The 8,449-nt window shown below is 35.3% G+C and overlaps 1 long non-coding RNA gene across 1 annotated transcript; it reads right to left on the reverse strand.

Moving 5' to 3' along the window:
- Nucleotides 1–1,586: 1,586 nt before the first annotated feature.
- LOC103156355 (uncharacterized) lies at nucleotides 1,587–4,890 on the reverse strand. Its single transcript, XR_478136.2, has 3 exons — nucleotides 4,551–4,890; nucleotides 1,921–1,997; nucleotides 1,587–1,833 (listed from the first exon to the last, which is right to left on the reverse strand). It is a non-coding gene; the product is annotated as an uncharacterized LOC103156355 (long non-coding RNA).
- Between the last annotated feature and the right edge of the window lie 3,559 nt (nucleotides 4,891–8,449).

An 8,449-nucleotide genomic window follows, 5' to 3' on the forward strand; every position in this document is an offset into this window, starting at 1 on the left:
TTTTTTTTTTTTTTTTGCAATTTCTTTTTGAAGCATCTTTTTAATTAAGCCCGATTTTTGGAGTGCTTGACTAAGTTTTCCAGTCAATAGATTCTCCCATCTCAGCTGTAAATCTCTGCACTGTTTCTAAAGCTACCTTAGGCCTTTATTTCTATTTAATCCTCTCCATGCCGTGTCTGTCAGCTTAGGTTAGCAAATGAGAAATTTGAAGGCATGCCGCCGCTTCTTTTTCTTCTTGGTTTTTATTGGCGCTTAGCAACAAACTTTCAGTAGCATTACCGCCACCTACTGGTATGGAGTGTGGTTCGTGATGATCTATATACTTTTACTTCATACCTAATCCCTACAATAATTTCTGACTAAACATACACTCGCACATACACACCTTCTTATATAACCTTACTTGCATATAGCTTTATATACCACTCTTCGTTATTCTTTACACATGCACCACCATCTTACGCTATTCAGATTCTATGAAATAACTTTGTTTTTTTAAGAAACCGAATAGTTATTTGAACATGTCTACTCCCCAAATCCCTCCTCAAAAAATCTGATAAATTAAACCTTTCTTTAATACCTTCACACTCTCCCAACATGCATCTTCTCTCTTCTTCATATTTATAACACTCAAAAATAACATGCTCTATTGTTTCAAACTTCTCACAATAATCACACTTTCCAGTTTTATGCTTCTGTATTTTAAAAAGTGAATAATTAAGCCCTGTATGACCGAACCATAACCTTATTATTCTTTCCTCCTTCCTGTTTCTTCTTCCCTTCCTTTTCCTTCCTACAAACTTCTGAATTTTATGAAACCATCTTCCTGTTAAACTTTCATCCCACCTTCTCTGCCATATTTTCATCAGCTCCTCATTGACTTTACTTTTCCCTTCAGATTTACTTGTCCTAACTGTAAAACTAATAGGATTATGTTTTGCCTTCTTTGCCGATTTATCAGACCACTCGTTTCCTTCTACCCCTATATGTGCTGGAACCCATACAAAAACAACTACTAACCCCATATTTTGTATTCTAAATAGAGTATGATATATTTCTAATAAGATGTCCATCCTACTATCCATATTAATATATTTTATGCTTAAAGCCGAGCTTGAATCTGAGCAAATTATTGCTTGCAGTGGTTTTACGTCCTCTATCCATTGTAATGCCAATAGTATAGCTAACATTTCTCCTGTATGAATTGATAACCCATCTGTAATTATCTTCCCTATTTTCAAATTGAATTCTGGGATTGAAAATGCTATTCCCATTTTTCCATCTATTTTTGATGCATCTGTATAAATTTGGAGATGTAGATAATAATGATTTAAATGTGATTGCACTGAATATCTATCTACCACATTAGTTTTGTCTTGTTTCTTTACCATTGATGATATATCTACACTAATTTCTGGAAGAATCCAGGGTGGTATAATTGATGTTGGATCTGTTTGACTAATTTCTAAAACATCCATTTTAAATTCCTTTACTTCCTTTTCAATTTTCCATCCATAACTCCTCATCTCTTTCTTTTCCTTTTCCCAACATGATTTTAAAATTTCCCGAGTTGGATGNGGTCCAGACACCATTTATAGGTTCGGGAGAGGCCATTGAAAAGTGTGGGGAGATAATTGTTTATGGGTTTTTTTTGTGGTGTTTCATTTGGTGTAAGATAAAATATAAAATATTTATAAAAAGTAAATTTAAATGTTTATATTTAATAAATTGTAGTTTATTTAAATAGGTGGAGATTTGTTAAGGGAGATCCCCCTGTGAATTGGAGGTGGTTGGGTCCAGCACAGCTGAGACTATTTAAGCCTGTGGTTTCACCTGTGTGGGGAGAGAAAAGGATTGTGATTGAGTGTGTGTTGATGCTGGGAAGAGAATAAACCAACTGCTGTTTCCACCTGACTCTACCTCTTGAAGTCTTCTTCACCGTAAAATCCAACCGCAAACGGCTGCCCTGTTACAGACGTAATAATGCATGCGATTTCCTGCCATAGATAGAAACACTTTATTTTCAAAAGAACACTTAATACTGGAACTAATAAACTAAACAACCAAAAACCAAAATAAAATGGATTCTCAGTCTCCATTAACAAAAAACGTACTTGAATAAAAACTAAACAACATAAAGCCAAAGTGGAAATGAATACTGGATTCAACCAAAAGAGTGCAGATTATGAAGTCTGTATACTATATTGGCCTTCACATTACACAATTTTTTTGTCCCCATTTTTCCCTTACGACAATCTTAGAATGTTGGCCGATCTAAGATTGTCGCTGGTGATTTCGTAACCAATCATCATGTAGTGTGATTTAGATCGTCGTGGCCGCTCTGATCTAAAGCAGGGGTTTTCCTCGACTGAGCTTAACGCTGCCTGTTGAATGTGACAGGTAGCCAATCAGAAAGTGCGGATTCTCCTCCGTGCTTTCTGAGGGGAAATTACGGAGGAGAATCCCAAACAGCTGACACAGTGCAATCCAAAATCCAGTGGACATTGGAGATGATATGTGGAAACAACATTAATGTTTATTCAACATTTCGTGCAAAGAATATAGAAATGACAAGAGGAGGAGTTGGAGCGAAGTTGCTACCACAGTTCATAAACCCGGTAACTTTTCAGCTGTTCTTCGTTAACGTGACATAAATAGGTTATAATGATTTTCATTCAGTCAGGACTTTACGCTGACTCTAGCCACATGCATCTCAGGTAGATTCTAGTAAAGCATTGATTAATGCCTGATTTTAAAATTAGTTAACTGGACTTGTAGCCATTATTTTGTGCCCATGTGGCTGGACACCACACGGCACGAACCGTTATACCTAGGATTTCTGTCGGCTAATGTGTCTCTCAGGTTTTGAAAATGGGCCGATAACTCGTGTAGTGTGAGTTGAACATTACACTAAGGAAATGAGGAAGGGAGGGTCAGTGGAGAGCACCGGAGTTGAGTCTTTTTCATTCAGTATCAACAGAAAGAGAAAAGGGCAGGAAGAGACAATAAAGCCAATAATTAAAATGAGGTCAATAGGTTTAATTTTAACCCTAATTTATCGTGTGATTAATTGATTTATCGTTTATCGCGACAGGCCTAACTGTGACAAAACATTACTGAACCTGAAAATTACTTGAATCATCACAATGTATGTAGAATTTTTTCTTTTTATGTTGATCAAATATATATGCATTAAATGTTTTTCTGTGGAGGCTATTTTTGCAGTGATGCTTTAAATAAATGCATAAAATATTTATTTTCTTAAGTGTGTGTTTATTAGCTGTCAATTGTGTCAAAATACCAGTTGGGAAAGAAATATACTGCTTGTGAAAATCTAAACCATCTGAATATATTTTACCATCTACATTAGTCAACTTGAAATGAAGACAAACGGGAACAGCAGGTTTGTCCTGGTTTACAGATGAGGTATATATTTGCTTAAGAGCCGATGAAATAGGGTCTCTGTGGATTTCAGAGATCCAGACACAAACACAGTTTAATCTGATGATTCTGGAGGATGTGTGAATAGGTCTGTCACCATGAAAGATTTTACTGTATGATAAATTGTTCNTGGATTTCAGAGATCCAGACACAAACACAGTTTAATCTGATGATTCTGGAGGATGTGTGAATAGGTCTGTCACCATGAAAGATTTTACTGTATGATAAATTGTTCCAGAAGTTCTCAACAAACGATAATATTGTTGTTTTGAGACCATTTTTTAAAGTAATATAATGATAATGATGAAATAATAATAATGCAAGAACACATTCTCAAAGGTCATTCAACTTTAAATTCTAATGAACATTTAACACTGGAACTGGAAGACATTTTTAATATCCAGAATAAATAAAACTAATGAATTTTGAAGTCTTTAACAAAATTGCTTTTCAAAATTAGGTCTAATTGAGAACAAAGTACCAAACTGAAGATTTTTATTATCCGATTTTCGGTAGAAAGAGAGAAAAAAAGAGAAACGATAAATCATACCAATGGAAATGATTGAATTTGTTTTAATTTATCATCCGATTAATTGATTTATTGATTATTCTGACAGGCCTATGTGTGAACATTAGACTAAATCCTTAAGTATGTTGAGAAGTCAACATAAATGAAGTACCTTTCAGTTTGTTATGGTGAATAAAGTGTAGCTGCAGATGATGTTCCTGCAGGTCCAGATCTACCTTCATTACTGCTGTAGCAACAAAATACGGTTTCAGTGATAATGACCAACATCCATAACTGCTATAATCTCCTGAAGATGCTTGCCGACTTCGGCATCATAAAACTAGATCAACCTGGGTTAAAGTTAAGACTGAAGACAGACGATCAAACTGTGCAGAGTGAGACAATAAAAATACACAGACTTAGCTCCCAACAGCTAACGTAGCATAGCTGACATAAATTTTAGCTCCCGCTAACAGAAACATATGAGGAGGGCAGAGTATCAAAATACCAGACATATAAAACGTAATCTGAAATCATTTATAATTACTCCATGTCTCATTATAATCAGAGAGCAAAGCCTGCAGGTTTAGCTTCTACTTACTTCAGAGGACAGACCACCGGGACGTTCAGTCTTCTTCTGGGTTTGCCTGGCTATTTTTCCGGTCAGTGAATCATTCCGCCACCCAGTGGTCCTTTTTCAGACCCCTTAGTCTCCGGTACTCCGGCTCAAAAATGCACAATATGTCTATAAATAATTTTAGGATATTATATGGAAGTTCTGAGATCTACCGTTTTCCACTGAACTAATGTGTTTGCCACTTCGGCACAAGCACAGTGAGAAACGTCAGAGGATAAAATCACTACTCGGAGCAAAACTCAGATGTCCCAGCTTTTAATAGCATGTAAACGCACCATCTACACACAAATCTGGGAGCTTCCCCGAAGCGTGAAATGAGTCTCAAAAATAGTTGTGCACTCGTAACCGGATTTGTGTGTAAATGCAGTTTTGTGNAAAAAGTCTTTAATCCATTCATATATTTTTCCTCTAATCCCCAATTTGTGTAACTTAATTAATAAACCCTCTACCCACATCATATCATATGCTTTTTCAGTATCGAAAAATACAGCCACTACACTTTCTTTGTTTACTTGAGCTCTTCTAACTTCATGCTCAAGACATAATGTTGAGTCATTAGTGCTCCTCCCTTTACGAAAACCACTTTGATAATTAGAAATATATCCCTTTTTATTTAAATAATACACTAATTTATTATTATTAATTTTTTCCATTATTTTACATAAGTTCAAAGTTAATGCTATTGGCCTATAACTTTCTGGTTTTGAATGATCTTTTCCTGGTTTAGCCATCGGTACAATAATAGATTCCTTCCATAACTCTGGTAATTTTCCCTCCTCCCATATTTTATTGAATAATTGTAATATTATAGCTTTTGACTTATCACTTAGTTGACTTATCATTCTATACCAAATTTTATCTTCACCTGTATTTTTGGTCTTTCTAAGCACACAATTTAATTCCACTTTGGTAAAATCAACATTCAAAAAATTATTTATTTCTTCATCACTCTGTATTTAATTTTTATTCTCAAGAACAGTATTTTCTCTCCCTTTTCTTCCCTCTTCGCTAATGTTATTTGTGCTATGTATCTTACTAAATAATCTTACCAATACCTCAGCTTTAATTATGTCAACATTCTCTACTTAATACAGGATAATCAAACTCTCTTTTAATACCATTCATTTTTTTAATTACTTTCCATATCTTCTCTCTCCCTATTGTACTACAAACATTTCTCCAATAGTCTCTCATAGCTTTCTTTATAATCCTCCTTACTACTGCTTGCTTCCTTTTATAATCAATTAAGTTCATATAGATTGGGTTATGTTTTAATACCTTCAAGGCTTCATTTCTTAATTTAATTGCTTCCTTACACTCACTTGTCCACCATCGCACCTTTTTCTTATCATTAATACTCCCTGACTTTTTAATAGAGTTTTCTGCTGCTTCCGTTATTACCTTTGAGATACTTGCATTTACTTCATTTATATGCATATTAAAATCTACCTTTTCTAAATACATTTCACTCAAATATCTAAACTTACTCCAATCTGCCTTATTAAAGTTCAATCTCTTCACACTCTTTTTATACTCATTTCTAATTATTCCTACCCTTATAGGATAATGATCACTACCTAGTGTAGTTTCTTTATCAACTGACCACTCACAAATACCAGCTACATCATTTGATACAATTGATAGATCAATAGATGATTCCATCCCCGTTCTTATATTGATTCTTGTTCCCCTTCTCTCATTAATACATACTAAATTTTTTCTTTTCCATCACTTCTTCTATAACCTGCCCATTTTTATCATTACTATTACCCCATAGTGTACTTTTTGCATTGAAATCCCCACACCAAATTACTCTTCCCTCCAAATAATCTAATAATTCCACCGTTATTTCAGCCAATAACGATTTACATGGATTATAAAAATGTATTATTTTAAATTTACCTCCCTGCTCCCATACCTCAATTACTACGAATTCTAGTTCTTTCCTTTTCCCTAAAACCTGATATTTTATCCCTCGTTTAATAAATATTCCACCTCCCCTCTCTCTTCTTGATCTCTTCTTATATTAACATATTCTCTAATCACAGAATCTAATGTTAATTTTAACCAAGTTTCCTGCACACATATTATATCTGGTTGGACTTCAAGCTCGTCAATATAACCTTTAAATTCCTGTCCATTAGCTATCAAACTCCTAGCGTTCCATTGCAGTATTAACATAAACTACTTTCACTTGCTGGTCCCGACTTCTTATCCACCTCTAGCTTTTTATTTATTTCTTCCCATGTGCCTTCCTTAAACCCCAAGAATTTTTCAGCTCCTCTCACTATTATTTTAATCTTCTCGGTTTTGTGCTTATTCTTGTCTTATTCATAAGCTATGAATAAGACTAGATTTTCCACTGAGTAAGTGACCTTTTCTTCTGGTATTATTTTAGATTGCCGTGTTGTTTGACTCCCCATTTGCTCGACCTCTTTTTTCCTGCTCCTTCACATTTTTAACAGCCTCTGCGTAGCTAATATTTTTAGATGTTTTAATCTGCACAACTTCTTTAGTCCTCTTTCTTACCTCACATCCTCCGTACGTAACCCTATGACTTCCCCCACAGTTACAACATTTCTCTTGTACGTCTTTCTTACATTCTTCAAATTTATGATCTTCCCCACATTTTGGACATCTCTGCTTTCCTTTACAAACTGCCGCAATATGTCCAAACCTTTGGCATTTAAAACACCAAAGTGGTGGAGGTACATAAGGTCTGACTAGGAAACTTATATATCCTATTTTTATATTACTTGGCAACTCTTTTCCTTCAATTCAAACTCCACTAGGATTGACTGACTCCCCACTCTCTCACCATCCACAGTTCTTCACAGCCTTTTCACATTAGTCACCTTTGCTCCAACAATATTCCTCTTAAGTTTTTCCAGATCCTCATCTAGAGGGATCCCATAGATCACCCCTCTAATTTTTTTTATTTTATCCCAACATTTTTTCCTCCAGCACAGTTCTTTTACATATATTCTCCACATCGAAGGCCTTATTCTTTTTGCTCTATATCCTTACATTCTATCAAAAGACTGAAAATCTTTCAAAAATCTTTACCATTTCAACAACTCCTATTTTCTTTTTAATTTCTCTTGACACCCCAATTGGGCTAATTTTCTCCTGATCTTCCTCACTCTTAAGTTTCAGAATTACTTTAAATTCCTCACTCACAACTTTTCTCCCAGCTACCCTCTCTTCCTCTGAACTGCTTCCTTCTAAATCCCGTTTACTATCTTGGCTATCTCCGATTCCCTTTCCTTCATCTATTTTAATTCTTCCTCGTTCTCTTCCTCTTCCTCTCCCTCCATATTCCCCTTCATTATCTATCTCCAATTCCATCCGAACCATTCACATACCAGTTTATGCCAAAAACTGCCTTTTCCACTCTCCAACTTTTGTTCCACAATCCTTGATCTTTTGTTCAAAAGCAACAAACTCCTCAATCCTTCGCCTGAAAACTCCCACAGGTGCATCCAATCCAGACAGACTCATACATCAGCATGCCGCTTCTCCCCCATGCCCTCCTTTTCTTTCTTTCTTCTTTTGAGTTTTATTGGCAAATGGCAACCAACTTAAGGTACATTTACCACCACCTACCAGGCTGGAGTGTGGTCATCAATGATCTCAGAGGGAATTTAATCCCCCTTTTCTTTTTACTTACAGAAATAATGTAAAAGGCTAGATTGATCCACAACCTAAGTGGCAGCACCACAGATGATAGCTGTAGCCCTAGCCACCTGTCTTCTTGGATGGGTTGTACTGAAATTAATTTTGTTGTGCTTCCATACAATAAAAGTATTGATCATCAAGTTCTAAAACACATTTTCCACAACACTGAATAAAATAAAAAAAAT

Source organism: Poecilia formosa, unplaced genomic scaffold (genome assembly GCF_000485575.1).
Source record: "Poecilia formosa unplaced genomic scaffold, Poecilia_formosa-5.1.2 Scaffold475, whole genome shotgun sequence".
Taxonomy (NCBI): Eukaryota; Metazoa; Chordata; class Actinopteri; order Cyprinodontiformes; family Poeciliidae; genus Poecilia; species Poecilia formosa.